We start from the raw sequence: 20,087 nt of genomic DNA, 5'->3' as shown, positions 1-20,087 counted from the left end.
GGCAGGAGAGGGTTCCATACATCGTGGACAGCCAGAGAAAATGTCCAGAGCTGAGAAATGGAGTGTCTTGTTTGAAGAAAATCAAGGACACCAGTGTCACTGGACTGAAAAGTTCACTGGATGGGGAATGGAGTGGAAGGAGTCAAGGTGTAGGAAGACTTGTAAAGGTAGGAAGGGATAAGCTGTGAAGTGCCTTGAACACCAAACATTTTTTAAAATAGAGAAATCAAGAGGCAAGGATTAGGGAAAAAGCAGGTTTGCTAAATTAATTATATAAGAGAATTTAAGTATTAAAAGATATATAGTTGTTGTTATAGGCTATTTGCTGAATCATGGAAACTGGAACTGCTTTTATCAGTGAATTTTTACTTATAATGGAATCTGATATGTAACATACAATTTATTAAAACAATTCTAAAATATGAAATATTAGTATTATTATGGAAGGTATTTTACTAAAAGTTGATGCAATGGGGGATAATCAGGGAAAGTTTTGATCACTTTGATGAGTTTCTCCTACCTCCAATCAGCTTGATGAAATTATAGGGCATGAAACTTTGTCAAAAGGACCCCCAAAGGAGCTAGAAATTCACCATAAGCTCTTGCTGAAACATGTTCTCTAACCCCTTGCTAAAAGGTGACAAGGATGTCCCTGGCTGGTTTCCCCAGTGATTGGGGGGTGACTCTTTCTGATTGGCTGACTAAAGTCCAGGAAGCTAGACTTGTTGGAGGTACTAGTCTTATGGTGTATAAGACCATAAAGCTGTCTTGCCCTTTTCCTGCTTTGGACTTCCAGAGCACAGCAAGGTGGGAGAGGGACTTTTCTCCCATTCTCCCCTACCCCCCCGAGACTTATATCCTTAGACCCAGTTTCTGAATATCTTCAGTCTGCTTCCTCTTTTGAACACAGAACAGAAAGACTAACAATCCTGATAACAGATTTTTCCAGTCTTGGGGCTACTTAATAGGGAAATCTGAGTTAGAAAGTCCTAGTGCTGTGAGTTTGAGAGAGAATGCAGGTTACCCAGGGAGAGATTTCCTTAACAGCATCCTCCTCAGAGGAAAAGTAGATTGCCAACAAGAGGACACTATAATTGAAGGATTAAAGTGGGGCCATGGCCAGGGAAAGAACCTGACTCTTCTGGGGTCGAGGTCCCAAGACTGAATCTGGTTCATATTCCCCAATATTCCTTGTATTCCTTGGGGAAGGTCCTGGATCACAAAATACATTATTTTATCTACTTAACACTAAAGGTAGAGAAAATAGTTTGCCTGCTTCTGGGGCCAAAATTAAGCAAACCCCTTCAAATGAGTAGGCTCTGATACTTCCTACCACAGACTATAAATGGCATTTCTTTTAACTAACTTGTAGGTTATCATAATTGAGATAAAAATCAATTAGCTTACAGTAATGCCCCTAATTTGGCCAGCTTCTAGGAAAGCCTAGAAATATATAATTACTAGCAATCCTTAAGATTATAAATTCCCGAAGAGCAGGTAACAGGTTTTATTTTTCTTTATGTCTTCTCAGAATTTAATAATGGGTCATACACACTGTGAGCATTTAATAAATATTTTGTTGAATGAGTGTGTTAAGAACATATGAAAATAGGATGACTTAAGAAGGAAATACATATTTATTAAGTGCCTACTATGTGCCAGGCCCTTTATAAATACTATCTCATTTGATCCTCACAATAAGCCTGGGAGGTAGGTGCTATTATTATCCCCATTTTACAGATGAGAAAATTGAGACAGAGAGGTTATGTGATTTGTCCAGGATTTCACAGCTAGTGTGTGAGGCTGGATTTTAATAATCCCAGCACTCAATCCAATGTACCACCTCACTACCTCTCTTTTAGAGGAGAATAAACAGCAGAGTATGGCATGGAATCCCAAGTATCTTAATCTCAAATTTGCTTAACTTAACCAAAAACAGTTAACAGTCTTGTGGCATTCACAAAAAGTCATATGTCTCTAAGAAATGATAGTATAAGTTACTAGAAAATTCTCTTCTTCTGATAAATACGTTTAACTTTTCTGGGATTGAGTTTCTTCGTTGATAACAGAAGTTGAACTAATGATCCCTAAGGACCTCTCAGTTCTGAATCCTGTGGTTGCTCAGAAATTAACTGCTGTCTATACCCATAGTAAAGTCTTTGTCATTAACTTTAAACACTAGAAAGTACTAACAAAGGAGGTGCCCTCAAATCTTGGACACTGCAAGAACATTACTAGAGAAACTGAATCACACACAGTTATATGATGAGAGTTAGAAAGGACCTCTGGTAAAGATTTGGCTACACAAGCATCTAAGTAATGAATTCTATCTATAATATTCCCATAACATGGTCATAGAAGCCACCTCTATTTTGATGACATCTAGTAAATAAGAACACACTAACCCCTGAGACAAGTGATTCCATTTTTGGGGCCATGACTGTCAAGAAGGTTTTATTTAAACTACCACTCAACCTTTTTCTGAAGCCCTTCAATGATGGGCTATGCACTAATTCCTAATGCGACCAATTCTACTTCTGGACAACTGTAATTCTTGGTAAATTTTTCCTTACTTGTGATCCACCAAATCTGCCTCTCTGCAACTTATATGTATTTCTGCTGTCTGGGGACAAAGAAAACAAGTCTAATCTCTCTTCCACATGACAACCTTTCAAATATTCGAACACTAGAATCATTCCCACCCCCCACCCTCTCACTGAAATTTTCCCTTTTCTAAGTTAAACACACCTAGTTCCTTCAACTGATCCATGTATGGTGTAGTTTTCAGTCCCCTAACCATGTCAATACACTTTTGAAATGCTCTAGATTTTCATTGGCCTTTCTAAAATGTGGCACCCAGCCCATCATAAGCTCACTGACCTTGAGCTGGAGAGTTAAGAATGGCTGGAAAAAAAGTGGTATAAAAATAACTGACATACATATATATACATACATATACATACAGAGAAGGAAATGAGGAATATGAGAAAAACAAAGAAACACGGGAAGATTTTATGAACTAATACACATTGAAGTAAGCAGGACCAGAAGTCCAGATACAATATATGATCACTAAAAGGAATCCAAATTGGACAAATGAAAAACCAAAGACAGCCCCAGAGACTAGATAATAAAATGCATCTCCTTGTGGCAGACAGGTAAGTGGGGAAAGGAATGAAAGACAGACCTACCAGAGAAGAATGTTAGATATATTGTCAAATGAAGTCATTATAATAATAGGTGTTTTAATTACCTGTTTTTCTTTGTTACAAGGGAGAATTTAATTGAGTGGGACACAAGGGACAAGGGAAGCTGTTTTTCCCACAAGAAGTAACTGTGACAGACAAAAGGCTGTGATACAAACAAGCTAATCTCAAGATATTAGTTTTTAGACGCCATATAATACTTTTCACTTAGTGAGTTTGCATTCAACTAAAACCTACAGATCTTTCTTTGTACTTCTATGTCGTCATACCTTTCCCATCCTGCACTTGTGAAGCAGATTTCTTTATACCCAAGAGCAAAACTTTACTCCAAATTAATTTCATCTTATTAGATTCAGCTCAATGTTTTTGCTAGTCGAGATCTTTTTGAATCTTCTCTGTCATCTGGTGAGCTAACTATCCCTCAGCTTGGGGCTATCTGCTTAATGAGCATACCATTCAGGCCTAAGTCACTGATAAAAATGTTTGATAGCACAAAGGTTTTAATAGTACTAAAGGATTGCAGAAGATAAAACAGACAATTCTGATTACACAAAACACCCCCCCCCCAACAAAATCAATACCGTTAAAAACAGAAAGGAAACAGTTAATTGGGAGAAATCTTTGAAGAAAGTTTCTCTGATAAAGGTCTGATATCTAAGACACTTAAAGAACTGATTCAAATATATAAGAACAAGAGCCATTCCTCAATAGATAGAAGGTCAAATGATATAAAGAGACAGTTATCTGAGGAAGAAGTTTGAGCTATCAACAGTCATTCAAAAAAATGTTCCAAATCACTAATAAAGTGATAAAGGCACATTAAAACAACTCTAGGTTTTTGTCTCACAATTATTAGACTGGCAAAGATGACAAAAAAGAAATTGACAGATGTTGGAAAGCCTTCAGGAGGATAAGCACATCAATACACTGTTTGTTGGTGGAATTGGCCCAGTCATTCTGGGAAACAATTTTGACATAGGCCCGCCCCTTAAGTCACTAAACTGTAGCTATTGACCTAGCAATACTACTGTTAGGCCCATACCTCAAAGAGATTGGAAAAAAATAACAACACATGAAAATTACCCATAAATATATAAATATTTATAGCAACACTTTTTGTTGTTTCAAAGAACAAAGTGGATGACCTATGAACTGGGAAATGACTGAACAAATTATGGTATATGAATATAACAGAATATTATTGAGCCAAAACAAACTGTCAAAGGGATGGATTCAGAGAAACCTGAGAAGATTACATGAACTAATACAGAGTAAAGTGAGCAGAATCAGGGAGATAATTTATATAATAACTATAACATTGTAAAGAAAAATAATTTTGAGATTTAAGAACTCTGATCAATGTGCTCACCAGCCATAACTCAAAAGACAGTCATGAAACATGCTACCCACTACTTGACAAAGAGATGTAGAACTGAGACAAATATTTTTAGAGATGGCCAATAAATGGATATGTTTTACTTAGTTATGCTTATTTTTTACAGAGGGTTTTTTTTCCCCATGGAGGGTGAGGATGGTGGTGGGGGGGAACTAGCCATAATGATGACCCCAAAAAAGAGAGGAAAGAAATGCAAATTCCACTTCATATATGCTTCTTACAAAGGCTGATATCTCCGTATGTGACTCATTCCAATTTTCTGAACCTTCCTTGTCAGAAACCCTGAACTCAGTGTATAGTTTTCTCCTGAATGAATGGATTATCTTTGTAAGAGCTGGCCTCTACTAAACTCCCATCTAAGTGAGAACTGTCTTAGTGTGAACTGCCAGCACCAGGAGGGCCTGCATTTTGCATACTTTCACATGTTTTAATGGTCAAAAATTTTCTCAAGCCCAAATACATGGTGTGAGATCTTTCCCAGAGACATTGCAGCTGCAGAACTCCCAGACTGGTTAAAGGATCTACTTCTTTACCTCAAACTCCACTCCCATGAATCCCCTCATGATCAAGCCAAAGTTGATCTGCTAGCTTATTAATTATTAAAGAATAGCCCTAATAGGTAATAACATTGTTTACAGAATAGGGACTCCTGCTTAGTGGCTTAGTTTTGTCTCTGAGATCTAACAGAACTTTGAAAACCTGTACTAGGTGTAAACTCTCAGAAGATGTAACATGATGTAATGGTCTGTAAACAAGATGCAGAATTACAGAATGTTGCTGCACGGTTTCCTAATATGCAAACTGGAGGAGACAGACTAGATGACCTCTAAACTACATTGTAATTCAAAGAATTTAAGTGACTCATTTCAAGTCACACAATTGATAAATGGCAAGAGGGGATTCAAATTCTGGTCTTCTGACTCCAAGTCCTATACTTTCTTTTTAAAAAAAAAATATTTTGTTTTTCCCCAGTTACATGTAAAGACAATTTTTACTATTCATTTTTAAAAAAAATTTGAGTTCCAAATTTTCTCTCTCCCTCCCTTAACTCCCACCTCCCTGGGACAGTAAACAATTTGCTATAGATTATACACATTAAATCATATAAAACATATTAATATATTAATCAAGTTGCTAAAGAAACAAGTCTTATACTTTCAATTTATCAAAATGCTCAGTAATTCTTCACTCCAATGTTTTCTATATCGTAAGTCAGGCTTGCTTAGAATAATAATTTACATTTACATAGTGTTTTAAGGTTTGCAAGGCATTTTATATAAATTATCTCATTTAATTATATTAATTTTGTGAGGTAAGCATTCTAGATATTATCTTTGTTTTTTCGTAAGGAAACTGAGGATCAAAGGAGTTAAGTGACTTGTCCATGATCAAACATCTAATAAACACCAGTAGCAGAATCTGAACCCCGATCTCTCCTGACTTCAAGTCTTTTAGTCTTTCTAATATACCATGCTACTGCCAGTGTAGCCACTTTCATGGACCATTTTTTTTTTTCAGGGCAATGGGGGTTAAGTGACTTGCTCAGGGTCACACAGCTAGCAAGTGTCAAGTGTCTGAGGCCAGATTTGAACTCAGGTACTCCTGAATCCAGGGCTGGTGCTCTATCCACTGCGCCACCTAGCCGATCATGGACCATTTTTAAAGGGACTTACAGGCTTGATGAAATCAATTTGGTCCTGAGGGCTTTGATTCCAAAGGCACAGCTATACTTAATGGTCTAGGGACTTAGGCTCCTAAAGAATTCTTAGCCATAATCCAACCATCTGGGGTTTTCATTCAAATAAAGACAAATTCAAACTATAACAACTAAGGAGTCATTAATGCAAACATCATCTGTGTCCAGTACTCACTGGCATTGATCTGAGATAGGTTTACTTAGGCACATTTTGGTTTTCACCAGGCTGGAACAGGGTGACAACTTAATTTGCATTTTCCAAGATGACTGAAAAACCACTTTTCAGAAGTGATTGGACTTTGTAACATGCCTACCACGTCTCAGTGGTTCATAAATGCCATATATGCCTACAACATTCATCCTGATCTCAGAATCTCATGACCAGGAAGGACCTCCAGCAGTTCCTGAGTTTTGTTGTTGTTGTTCAGTCATTCAGTCGTGTTCAACTTTTTGTGACCCTGTGGACCAAATGCCCATGGGGTTTTCTTGGCAAAGATACTGGAGTGGTTTGCCATTTCTTCTCCAGTTTTATGTAGACAGGAGTTAAGTGACTCGACAGGGTCACAGAGCTAGTAAGTGTCTAAGGTCAGATTTAAACTCTGGTCTTTCTGACTTTTGGCCCAGTCCTCTATCCACTGTGCCACTTAGCTGCCCCTGAGTTTAACTGGGTGTTATAGCCATCTGACTGAAGACTCCTGTTGCTACTAGCCAACCACCACCAAAGTCCTGATGCTCACTCCTACACTACATACATGTCAAAGAGATGCCTTAAGAAGTTCAAGAGGCATTTCACTACTGTCTTTTCCTGGTTTGCCTTCATGGTTGAAGCAGGGGCCTTGAACATGCCCCTTATAGAGATCATATTCTCTGATTACACTACAATTCATCATGCTTACTCCTTGTGTTCTCCAAAAAAAACTACAATCTAGCAAAAGGAATTGCTTAGAGTCAAAGCTTCCTTTGATGCAGATACCACAATCTCAAAGATCTTACCATCTAGTGGTAGTCACAGAATCTCAGAGCTGGGAAGGGCCTTAGAGTTCATGTAGTTTAGTCAGTAAGTAGGAAGTAAGAGCCTTCCCCAACAGGGATCCTCTAGTAAGGGAGATCCATTATTTCTGCTTACTGTTCATTCCATTTCAAATTAGCTTTAAATGTTAGGCAATTTCTTCCTCATATCAAGAATAAGACCTCATTTCTACATTTTCCACCTATTACTCCCAGTGCTTCCCTCTAAGGCCAAGCAGAACATATATAAACCTGTCATCCAGTTCTTTCAAATGATCCTTGTATGGTCCCTAGTTTTCTCCCTATCCTAGTTATACTCTTTTGGGTAGACTTTTACTTTGCAGGTGGATGTCTTTCCTAAAATATGGTATCCAGAATTGGACACCATACTCCAAAGTGTCCAACCAGCATAGAATAGAAGGTACTATCATTTCTCTTGTTCTGAAAATTATGTCTATTAATACGTACTCTGCAATCATTAAAATTTTGGGCTGCCATTTTACATTGATAATATATTGAGTATAACACACAGATCTTTTTCATATGAAATGTTATCTAGCTCATACCTTCCCCATTTTATATTTAATGCAGACATTCTCCTAATTTAAGTATAGATTTTACATTTATCCCCTTTAAATTCATGTCATTAGCTTGAGCCCACCATTCTAGTTTGTGAAGATCTTTGCAGATCTAATATGTAACCTCTCTTCTAGAAAATTTTAGAGGCATGCCATCTCTATCCTGTATCTTAAGAAAAAAGAACTAGAACAAAAGGTGTATTTGGCCTGAAGACTAGAAGACTTGGGCAGGTGGCAAGTGAGGGATTATCTGAAGGGTTTTTACAGAGACTTGACAGGTTTAGATATGTTCACCTTGGCCTCAGAGAGCAGCACTGGGAGCATTGGGTGAAAATTGTAGAAATGCAGTATTATGCTTGATATAAGGAAGAACATGCTTAACATTTAAAGCTATCTGGAAATGGAATGAGCAGGAAGAAGAGAGACACAAGAGTTATAAAAATGTATTATCTAACTCTACTGGCTTACTTGCATAAATACTCCATCTCCCATTTTCATGACTTTTACTGGCTATCCCCAATGCTTAGAATGCTCCCCACTTCCTCACCTCCACTTAGTAGCTTCCATGTCTACCTTCAAGACTAAGGTAAAATCTTACCCTCTTTGGGAGGACTTTTCTAGGTTATCCACTGCTACCACCTTTTCCTGAGGTAACTATCTACTCTATATATAACTAGTATGTATGGTAAATGTTTGCATGTTGTATCTCTCATTATAATAGGAGCTCCTTAAAGGCAGGAACTGTCTTTTGCCTTTCTTTGTATTCCAGTGCTTAATATAATGCCTGGCACACAGCAAGTGCTTAATAAATGCTTTAACAACACCTTTACCATCTCCATTCACAATACATCAACTCGGAATTCTACCCATGGCTTTTCTAATCCTTCACATCAACTATGAGGGTAGTCTGATAAAAGCTACTCAGCCAGATACACAAACTATCCTAGAGGGGGCATTCACCATCAGCCATCATCCAACCCCAAGCAAATCCCTGCAAGATGGTAATCAAGCCTGGCTAATTGACCTAGAACCTCTATACTTACTAGCTCTTCCCTAAGACAGATATCAGGCACATTTGGTTCTTCCATATAAAGAAAGTAGTGAATTTGATGGTCTTTGACTAAAGCTCCCTAACAATGTTAATCAGGCAGTCAGGCAGCCAGACAACAAACATTTGTTACCTATGTCTCAGGGACTGTGCCAACTTCTAGGGATACAAAGAAAGGCAAAAGCAAAAACAAAACCTACATACAAAGTCCCTACTCTCAAAAAGCATATATTCTAATAGAAATAACATGTACATGTGTGTATGTATATATATATATACATACATACATACATACATACATACATACATATATATATATATATATATATATATATGTATAATCTGAAAAGAGAGGGCATGAGTGTCAGGAGAGACAAGGATAGGCCCCCAGAAGAAAATGAGATATGAGCTGAGTCATGAAGGAAAGCAGGGAAATGAAGGAGCTCTTAGTGAGAGGGCAGAACATTTCAGGCATAAAGGACAACCAGTGCAAAGACAGAGATAGAGATTTGTATCTACCTAGTTTTCTCCCAGTTATTGCTTTGGATCTAGGTCTCTAACAACCCCCTCCCAATGCCATGATCTCTTCTCCAGAAATGACTAATGGTTAAGAAGGACTGGCCTCCCAGCACTGACAGGGCCACCTCTAGTACTCAGAAAGGCTAAACACTGAACAAGTTTAAGTGGGAGCCCACTAAGAACAGAACCTTGACCAACCCTGATAAATGTCTTCTGTTTTCAGTATCTGCATAAACTGCGACTACCAGTGGAGACCCATAGGAACTAGAGGATGATGTCCAGGCTTTATTGCTACCACAGCTATGGAATATTAGAAGCACAGATGATCAAAGACCATGCCTTAGCATAAAAATGGCCTATGGGTACCCCGAGTCCTCAGCCTGTAAATTTAGTTTATCAGCTATGATAATTCATAATTATAAGTTCCTGTAAAACTGATCTTACCTTATCTGACCCTGACCATGCTTTGTTGAAAATACAGCAATCGGGGCAGCTAGGTGATGCAGTGGATAAAGCGCCAGCCCTGGATTCAGGGAGACCTGAGTTCAAGTGTGGCCTCAGACACTTGACACTTACTAGCTGTGTGACCCTGGGCAAGTCACTTAATCCCCATTGCCCTGCCCCGCCCCCCCCCCCCAAAAAAAAAGAAGGAAAGAAAGAAAAATAAAACGCAGCAATAACCATCCCAGTCTGATGGATTTCTGTCCCCAGTGAAAACTGCTGGTGCCTGCTATACTGTCCTATGCTGCACAAGTATTGCCTCTAATCTCACAATACTGGGAAGTTGGCCTTAATAATTTTATTAAATGTGAGTGGAAAACTAGAAGAAAGGAAGAACTACCCTCGGACTCTGAACTCTTCCTTTAGGGGGACTGTTAGCTTACATCTCTAACATACAATTTTTCTAACACATGATAGAGTGCATACATGTATGTGTATATATACACATATGTGTACTTAGCTATACGTGTAGTCAGAAATATATAGTTAGGAACATATATTTCTAACTATACGTATGTCTAACATTACTATAGCAATAGTGTATTAGTGAAATATTAGTCCTAGAGTGAAAATCCTTACCACTATTAAAAACTACGGATAACTGTGGGATGTGAAATTTGTGATAAAAATAAAATTTCCCTGCTTCTTTCAAGAAGGGGTGTTAAGTCTACCACAAAAGTATGACACAAAAGTTCCTATTCCAGGTCTGACCCAGATTATCTGCAAAAGCTCAAAGAAGCCACTTGCTGTGCATTAGTATTCCCTAAATTCCAAAGCATAACATTTACGTACTGTACCAGAGGTCATAAAGATTAAAGTTTAATTACTTTCAGGTTTAAAGTCATCAGTATTAATAAAGTCAAATGAGGTGAACTCTTTCAGTTTAGGGAAAAGGATTAAGTGAATTTTTCATATACTACTAAACAAATTCCTGCCTTGCATATTATAGGAACTTAAAAAGTATTTGCTGGGCAGCTAGGTGGCACAGTGGATAAAGCAACAGCCCTGGATTTAGGAAGACTTGAGTTCAAATCGGGTCTCAGACACTTGACACTCACTAGCTGTGTGACCCTGGGCAAGTCACTTAACCCTCATTGCCCCACGTGCCCCCCCAAAAAAAAATCAGGTAAAAAGTATTTGCTAAATTATTGTAGTTTTAGTAGTTGGATTAAAGTATTTTGGAAATATATTGAACAACATTATTTATAATGGATGATTAACTAATACCTCCTAAAGAAATCAATGAATTAACAGATTAAGTCAAATTCTTAAAATGTGTAATACAAAAAATTTATTTCAAAACTGAGTTAAAAAAATTACACACTTTATCAAATATTTTGATTTAGGTAATTGTAAGAGAAATAAAACAACAATAACAAGCTTTAGTTTAATCTCCTACTATCAGTGTATACATTTTGAGGGACTCTGGGATTTTTCTCTCCAGCTGTTCACTTTAAAGGTGTTCTTAATGTGCAAACACAAGCACAATAAAATTTTATTAAATCAATTTATATCTGCATCAAGATCTTATGCTATTATTTTAAAATCAAACAGCCAGTACCTTCATTGCTTTTAAAGTTGTGAAAATAAGTTTTAAATGTAGTTTTAATTACATACTAGCTTTGTGAACTTTGAAAGATTTGATCATCTGCAGTATTAATCTCCCTAAAATATAAATTAAGTATATAAATATCTAACATTCCCACTCCAAGACCAAGGAACACATACTTGCCATATTTTCTTCAGTACTCTCTCCTTCGAAGAAGTAGGGAATGCCTTTCAGTTAGAGGAGTTTAGCTCAAGCCATTACTAACTACAAATGCCGAATTAGCCATGCACCTTTTCCTACAAAGAGAATAAAGACAATTAGATCCTGATATATTTCAAGTGTGCTTTTTATTCACATAAGGTTATGCATAGGAGTTAGCAAAACTCTACAGGAGAGGCCCTGGCTTTTGTTAAAAAGAAACAGATTTTTAAAATTTCCTCATGAAAAATGTCAGATCATCTACAAGGCCAAAACTAACACTGGAAGACTGGCACACCGTTTGCAAATGTCTTTATAAGATTATACAATAAATTGATATAAAGCTACCAAACTAAATTTCTATTATGATGAATTTTCCATAATATGAATATTCTTGTTGGTAAGTAGTCATTTTCAAAATTTTAAGGTTACTTGTTACATGTTATTTGTGTAGCATAATTTTGGAAATTAAGATGCAAAGATAACTTTTTTAAAATCTGGGTAGAATTTCTAAATTAAGTAATAACTTTGGTATAATGGAAAAATACTGGATTTGAAATCAATGGACCTAGGTTCAAATCCTAATCCTACTTCTTCTTACCTGTTTGCCTGTAGCTTCTCTGGATCTGTCTCTCCATATGTAAAAAACTAGATTATCTACAAAGTTTCTAAAAGCTATAATCCTACAAATCTTTGCTAAATTTGAATATAGCATGTTTAAACTATGATTTTGGAAATATGTGTATTTAGACTTAAACATGCCAATATTTTTACCCTAACATAACAATTTGTATTATTTTAAAGTGAAGTTGTTGTTGTTTTTATTAGTGCTAAATTACATAAACCAATAGTCCAAGTTAAACAGTAAACCAGTGGTATGAAATGATATCTAGTACAATGGCAGATGGTGACAGTCTGTTTTAAGGAAACCACCTATTTATTTCTGCTGGAAAACTAGTAGCAAATGGCTTTACAACGATCATATTTTAAAATGTAGCATCCAAACATTTGTTGGATGAACATTATCACCATTCCATCCAATAAACTGGAAATTTTTACTCAGAAAAGTAAAAGATTTGTTTCCAAAAACATGGCATATAACCAGAGTATTTAAGACTTGGGGGGAATATAACAAATGTTTAAAATGATTTTCTCACCCTCACGATAATTTTAAAAAATAATATTTTTTAAGTGTATATAAAATTGGATTTGTTTTTCATATGTAAGTCAGAGGTCTATCATATATAGCGAGATAATTTTTCCAAGATACATAATTTCTGCTTGTCAGGGGGCTTCCTCAGATATGGCAAACAAGTCTACCCAAGGCTTTTTCAAGTTATATAATGACAATTCTATTCATAGTTCTTACTATATATCTTTCTGAAGAGCATTTAATACTGACACTTAAGAATTGTGTTGCGCTCAGGAGAAAATAAATAGCATTTCCTGATAAACCCAGGGGATTACATTTTTTGCCTATTGCTGAAATTCTACAGATTCCATTTGGTACCTTTGTGTTGTTACTCTTTAGCCTTCAACAGGATATGAACTAGAGATATTGATGGAAACAGTTGCCAAATTTTAAATGTGTTCCAAAATGAATAATTGATATTGCAGAAATCAGCAGCCTATTAGATTATGTTTTCAAATTGCATTGCATTTGCAACATGCTTCACAGAACAAGAGAGTGATTAAAAGGGAAAGGGGTATGCTAGGGTAAATTCATATGGATAAGTGTCCACTGGTTCAAAATGTAGGTTTTGTTTATTTTTTTAAAAAATACTTTAATACGCTGGATGATAAAAATGATTAGACCTATCTGATATTGTATTGATTCCTAAAACTAGCATTAATAAAGTATATTTTAGAACATCTTCAAAATTACCAAAGTAAAATTTTTAAAGTTGCTTTAAGATTTCTAAAAATTGTCACCTTTTTAATATATTTGAGAAAGTTTTTTTTTAAACCCTCAAAAACGGAGTGGTTTTGATATTTTGATAGATGGAAAATGTAGGAATTAACTGCACCATTCCCATTCACACAAACAGTATTTTAGAACTATAATAGATCTTAGAGATCATGTTATTTAACCTGCTTAAATTGAGATTACATTCACTATGGAAGTCCAAGAGTATTCTAGAGTGGTGATATAATGAGTCTAAAAGTTCTCTATATAACCCAAAAGATGCTTCTTAAGTTTGCTGAAAATATGTACCATACATAAAGTAGTTGGTCAAGCAATGTTTTCCATTTCATGTCATTACAATATAAAACAATGTTACACCCAGTCAGCTTTAGCAACTATATACTAATGGATAATTATTTCCTCAGTGAAAGACAGAAGAATTATTCTGTACTTCCTTCCCCAGGCTTTTTCTTGAAATGCAAATTTTCTCTACAACTTTTCAAGTGTCATCTTACAAAACTAACAAGGATTCTCATATGAATATCTTAACAATAAGAGGAGAAAATGTCCTGAATTTTTTTATTTTTTATTATTTTTTTTTTTTAGATATGGGTCACATTTTCCAGAAACTTTTAAGAGGGCCTGTTGGGTTTAACAAAAAACTTCAAAGGAGTACATCTGGGATGGAGCAAGATACACAGAGATGAGGAAAGTAGTTAAAGTCGACAGTACCATCATACAATCCCTTGTCCCAATAACCAAAAGTTGAGGGGGAAAACCACTGGAAAAAAAAAAAGAGGGAGAACCAAAATGCCACATAGGAAATGCTCTGAAGCCAAACTTTTATAAACATGTTTAAACATGTTAAAACATGATTTTCAAGAAGACAAGTGCAAGTATATTCTAATATAAGAATATACTACAACTGTAATATTTTCCCAAAATATTATTGTTTCCTTGATTTTGAAAAGCTTAGAATTATTTATCATGCCATCCTCTAAGCAATTTGAAATTAAATATATTCAAAATTATGAACACCACTGATTCTGTATAATTTTCAATAATATTTAACTGCCTATCTCTCTCTCTCTCTCTCTCTCTCACACACACACACACACACACACACACACACATCATATATCACATTAGTCCAGAGGCACTAAATACTTGACTAAAACAACACTGTGCTTAAAAAAAAACAACTCCTGATTAAAAATATTTGAGTTTTACAAAACCAATTTTATTCCTTCAATCACACTGTAAAATAGACAAAATGCTACTAAGATTACATTTCCCTAAAAAGCAAAAAAGCAATCACATACAAATTGGTACCTATTGATTTTTAAAATAATGAGCTGTAAAATATGGAGATCTCCAGGAAAAATTATATTTCTATCCTATTAAATCAGTTGCTTTAGTTATGCAAACCTAAGTAAGTATTCATGACTGCATAAATAAATATAACTAAACCAACAATCACAAGAAAACATCAACTAGTAATCTTATAGAAAGATCTACTTTTATCTGAAGTCTCACAGTATACTCTTGATAATGCCATGCACTTTACAAAAATCCTGACATAAAACTGCACACTGACTTTTACAATTTGAAGAAAAATGAGAAGCTCCACAGTAAATGTGAAGTATTCTCACTACAAACAATGCTGAAGAGACTACTTCCTAATACTGAAATGAAGAGTGTGCTAATCATAAAATACTAGCTTTTAAAACAGGCTAACCACCTCCAGCCTAAAATCTTCAGCACTTCCCAAATTCAAGTACAGTATTTTATTCCAAATCCCCAATAAACTTTGAAATATGAAGTGTGGTTTCAACAATATGTTAAGTGACTAGTTTACTGATAACTAGAGAAATAGAATGTACAAGAACCACTGTTTGAGTAAAAGCACTTGTAACTTTTACTTATAATAAAAGTTATTCCTTCTTATTTTTTCTTTTAACACTAATACAATAAAGTATAAAAACATAACTTTAAAACTCCTTGCTTTCACATGTTAAAATAAAATATGTAATAAAGGTGAAAATATCCAATATAATCCATCATTTATGAACTATTATGTTACCAGAACTGAAAATCTCCCTATTTTGAGTGTATGTTTTTTTAGATTTTTTCAATGAAAACATTAAATATAAAATAATCATTCCATTATTAATAAATTAGAATAATGGCCCCCAAATCTAATGAAATGATAAAGTTCAGCCACAACAGGAAGAAGTCTACTAATGAGTGTTCCCCACCACAATCACATTTGCATTTTCAGTATTAGCATATTTTCATACCATCTGGCAATGGTGCTACTCTTGGTCTGCCCATCTTAATCTGTTAGGAACCGAATGTTAAACTAGAGCTATATGAACCTCTCCAAAACTGAAGAATAGGACACACGATGTTTTTTTAAAACTCTGCAATTAGGAATTGTTCTATAATAATATTTGAAATTTATAAAGGTACTTTTAATGTAAGAGCTTAAAAGCTCTTGTAAATGGAGAACAGCTTAAGAAATCTGCATGAATCACAGCTGGCATGAGCTACTGATCCCTCAGCTTCATTCCCTCCTTGTTTTCTTTTTTCATTTTAATTATATTTAAAGCATTTGGTAAGAGATTGCTTTCATGGAAGAGAAACTGATGAATGAAATAGTATTTTATATTTAAAGTATTCATAAAATTTAATTCTTGTTTTATATACATATCTACTTAACCCCCAAAAGGCAGGGGAAAAAAGAATAGAACATGGAGAAGAAATCAGTTGAATGCCCTTTCCTTTTCATTTCATTAACTCATAATTGCCTTTGACAGCCCGTATATAATTCTTTAGTTTAACATCAGTGGCACAATTGCTATTTAAGAAATCAAATGTCTGGATATAGTATCACTATCATTCAATATCTGCTCATCCTCACCTCCAGCCAAACAGTTTGTGAATAATTCTCTTGGAAAAGGGGCATTTCATCCTTCTGGAAATAATGTAACACTATCAGTGGATTTGAGCAGGAAGTGAAAAGGGGAGAAACCACAAAAACATACCAAATAGAACTAAAACCTCCAAAATAGCAAATAGATATCAACCAATCCTGAGGTTGCCTGCAGGAAGCTTCTTTCTCAAAGAAATAAGCCACCTATTTCTTGCCTCATTCCCTTTCTTGGCCCCAAATGAGACTTTCTTCAAGTGAACTTCAGGGTTCTTAATCCTGATGTCTACACAAACAAATATGTTAACTCCATAACTACTGAATTTTACTCTAAGTAGTTCTCCCTTCACAGAAAGCATTTCTGCTCTTCACGTTGCTTTGTATTTTTCCTGTTTTAAATGTTCCCATTCTCAACTGACAAAATTCCCCACTTCAAAAATCTCCCCACATTTCTCCAGCACAACACTTAAGGTATTCCAATTCTTCCTTCACCGTCACCCACCTCCCAAGGAGCTTGATTTCTCCTTTATTCCTAAGAAGCCTGGTGTCTTTGTTGGGAATAAAGGGGTAGTCTTATTAAAACCTGCCCTTATCCCCAACAACTTTTCTCTTACTATCAGTCCAGTCCTGTCATTGTACATCTTTCTGACAACTTTTGCATCTTCAACGCATCCTGCCACTCCCTAAGTACATATTCCTAAAAAAACAGTCTCTCAGGATAGTCCCCTATATCACCTAGAGTCCAATTCAGTGTTCCCACGGCTCCCTCCCTTCAAGCAGGGTTCAATTATTTTTACCAGTGCCCTTCACTTTCTCTGCTCTGAGATTCCAGTTTTTCCTTCACTAAGACCCCAAGTCTTAATAGGGGTCTAGCTAAGGCAGGTCTTGACATCCAAAAATCAAGGACTAGTGAGTGATTCATGGACATCTTTTCCTCAAGACCTCCCATCTGAGTCTGTGTGACACCACCCCACTTCCAGGAGAAGAAAGCAAACGCTTCCTTCAATGCCCGAACCCTTGTGTCCCGTCCCCCCCCCCCCACCGAGGATGGGGCTTCTGTCTTCTCCGCACTCTCCTGACCTGTCCCCCCCATCCCCCACCGGAGAAGGAGGTTCGTCCTCCAGCAGTCTTCATCTTCCCAATAGGATGCGCCCCCTCTCCATCCTCTCCATGTCACCCAGCAAAGCTGGAGCGAGATGCTGTCCTCCCCTCACATGTTCCCCTGGTCCTGACACCCCTGTGTACTTTTCTCACAGTCTTCCTCTCCACTTTCTCTCCTTCCCACTCCCCCAGCATCCCCAGAGAAGGGAAGGAGGCCCTCTCCTCCCCTCCCCTCCCTCCTTCTCATCCCCTGGGGAGGGTGGGAATCTTGGTCCTCCCCTCACTCTCCTCCCTATCACCCCTAGGGAAGGAAGGAAGCCCCGTCCTCCCCTCGCCCTCCTCCCCATCACCCCCAGGAAGGGAGGCTCTGCCCTCCCCGTACCCCGCCCCGGATAGCAGGGCCTCGGGCCTCCTCCCGCTCCCTCCGAGGACGGCGTTTTCTTTCCTTCTCCAGGAGCCCCCCGCAGCCCCAAGGGGTGAGTAGTAAGAAGAATGGCTTCTGCTCTGGGGCCGGGTAGGCAGGCGGCCCGCGCCCTGCGCCCGAGCGCTGCTACCTGGAGGGGCTGCTGCCGCCTCGGTGCCTGGGTCCCCCGCCGTAGTCGCTGCCGCTGCCGCTGCCGCCGCCGCCGCCGCGGGCTCGGGCTCTCCTCACGGCCCCGCCGCCGCCGCCATCTTGCATTTCAAACCAGCTGCACTTTTCAGGGAGTCAACTCTGACCTGTGAACTCTAAACCCGGAACCATTCTGCGGGCCGGAGTGGGACCTCACATACTCCCAGGGCCCCGCCAGCCCCGGCGTCCCCGCGGCCCCTGAAGGGAGGGGGCACGGGGAAGGAAGGGGGCACTGAGTTCGTGGTACTGGGGCTCGAGATGCGCGCAGAGGCCGGCTGGCGGCCCGAGGGGGGACCCGCGCGCCGCGCGCGCCCCTCACTCTGCACTGTATACTCTGCCCGGCCGGGGGCTCTGCTGGCGGAGCTCTGTGCCCGACTGTTTGACACAACGCAGGAGGGGCCAGGAGGAGGAGAAAGCCCCGCCCCTCTGTCAATGACAGTCCCGCCTCCTTGCGTCATGCGTCACCATGCCCGTCGGTCACGCCCCTATCCCCACGTGTTCCATTCAATTTCCCCCCTCTTTTCAAGTAGCTTTTTGCCACCTGGGGGCATCTCGCTCTCCCCCCCCCCCCCACCAAGTAGTACAGAAGCGCAGTGCCCTTCCCCGCCTTCTTAACCACATAAACAAACAAAAACAAAAAGTCAACTAGATTCTTCAATTGCTTCCTCAAAGGAGGGTCTGGAAATCTGGATTGCAATAGTTAAAAATCCTATCCCTTCTGCTCAGAAGTTCTTTCCTTCACTTTGGTTGAAGAGAAATGGTAGTAATAGTTTGTACTGGGTTCCAAGATGAGCATTCACAGTCACCGTAGGTGCTTTCCTCTTCTGCTGTTGTTGGGTTTTCGTTTTTCCTCCTTTAGTTCTAGGCTTCTAAACCTTTCTTCACCTCTACTTGCTGATCTCATTCTCTCTGAGCCCTCTGGAGCTATTTCAATTCCCTCATTTTACCGAGAAGGGAACTAAGGCCAGGATGATTAAGAAGTTTTCCTTCATCATACAGTTAAATGACCACTAGAAGCAGGTTTGAATCAGTCTTCTGAAGTCAGAGCCTATGCTCATTCTATTCTACGAAGCTGACTCTGTTCCCTTGGTAGATTAGATTCCTTTTCTTATTTGTAAACTGAAGTTGCATACTTTACAGATATAAGTCAGCTCTACTGTGGTCCCAGACCAAATCATACTCTTAATATATTTATATTTTTATTTTTATATTTCTTCAGGTTTTTTTTCCCAGTACCACTTCTTATCTCCAGCCTTTTCTTATTTCCTTCCCTCCCATATTATATTGTATATACTTCACATATGTTTTATATTTATTTGTCTGTGTGAACGTTGCTAGGTTGGAGAAAATGGATGACAGTCACAAAGGATAAGCAAGCATGAAGGGATTTTGAGTTTGCATTACTGGAAGAATCCCCCAATCTATGTGATCATAGACCATGGATACCGTATTGCAGTATTAGAGAATATACAATATTTCCAGTGCATACCACTGTTTTGGGGCCATACTTGGCTGTTTAATAAATGCTTTTTGATTTAACTTTCCTCCAATAGATCGTAAGCTCCACGAGGGTAAGGGCAGTATCATTTGTTTTTATATCTCTAGTGTCTAGTATAGCACCTGGCACATAGTAGACACTTAAATGCTTGTTGAATGGATAAAAAAGAGCAGCCTTGAAGAGGTAAAGAAATAACAAAGAAACAACCTAAAGGTAGAAAGAAAAGAAGCAAATTTTCCTTGGTGATAATGATATGCTTAGAATGATAGAATGACTAAGATTCAGCTAGTGATCTATCTCCTGCAGCTCGGTGGCAGCCTTCATGAGTCCAGTGCCAAAAC

At 37.9% G+C, this 20,087-nt stretch overlaps 1 protein-coding gene across 12 annotated transcripts in view; it reads right to left on the bottom strand.

The window, feature by feature from the left end:
• ZHX1 (zinc fingers and homeoboxes 1) overlaps positions 1-18,624 on the bottom strand; it is a 33,816-nt gene extending 15,192 nt beyond the window's left edge. For 11 of the 12 annotated variants that reach the window (XR_006354727.1, XR_006354730.1, XR_006354728.1 and 8 more), the window contains exons 1-2: positions 18,193-18,624; positions 11,681-11,797 (exon numbers count right to left, since the gene is read on the bottom strand). The gene's annotated coding sequence lies outside the window, so the exon portion shown is untranslated. Of the gene's footprint in view, positions 1-11,680; positions 11,798-16,528; positions 17,453-18,192 lie in introns of those variants that run through there. The other variant, XM_043982220.1, reaches the window with a different exon arrangement.
• Between the last annotated feature and the right edge of the window lie 1,463 nt (positions 18,625-20,087).

Source organism: Dromiciops gliroides, chromosome 1 (assembly GCF_019393635.1).
Source record: "Dromiciops gliroides isolate mDroGli1 chromosome 1, mDroGli1.pri, whole genome shotgun sequence".
Taxonomy (NCBI): domain Eukaryota; kingdom Metazoa; phylum Chordata; class Mammalia; order Microbiotheria; family Microbiotheriidae; genus Dromiciops; species Dromiciops gliroides.
Note: the sequence above shows the minus strand (reverse complement) of the source record. Positions and strands in the feature narration are given on the sequence as shown.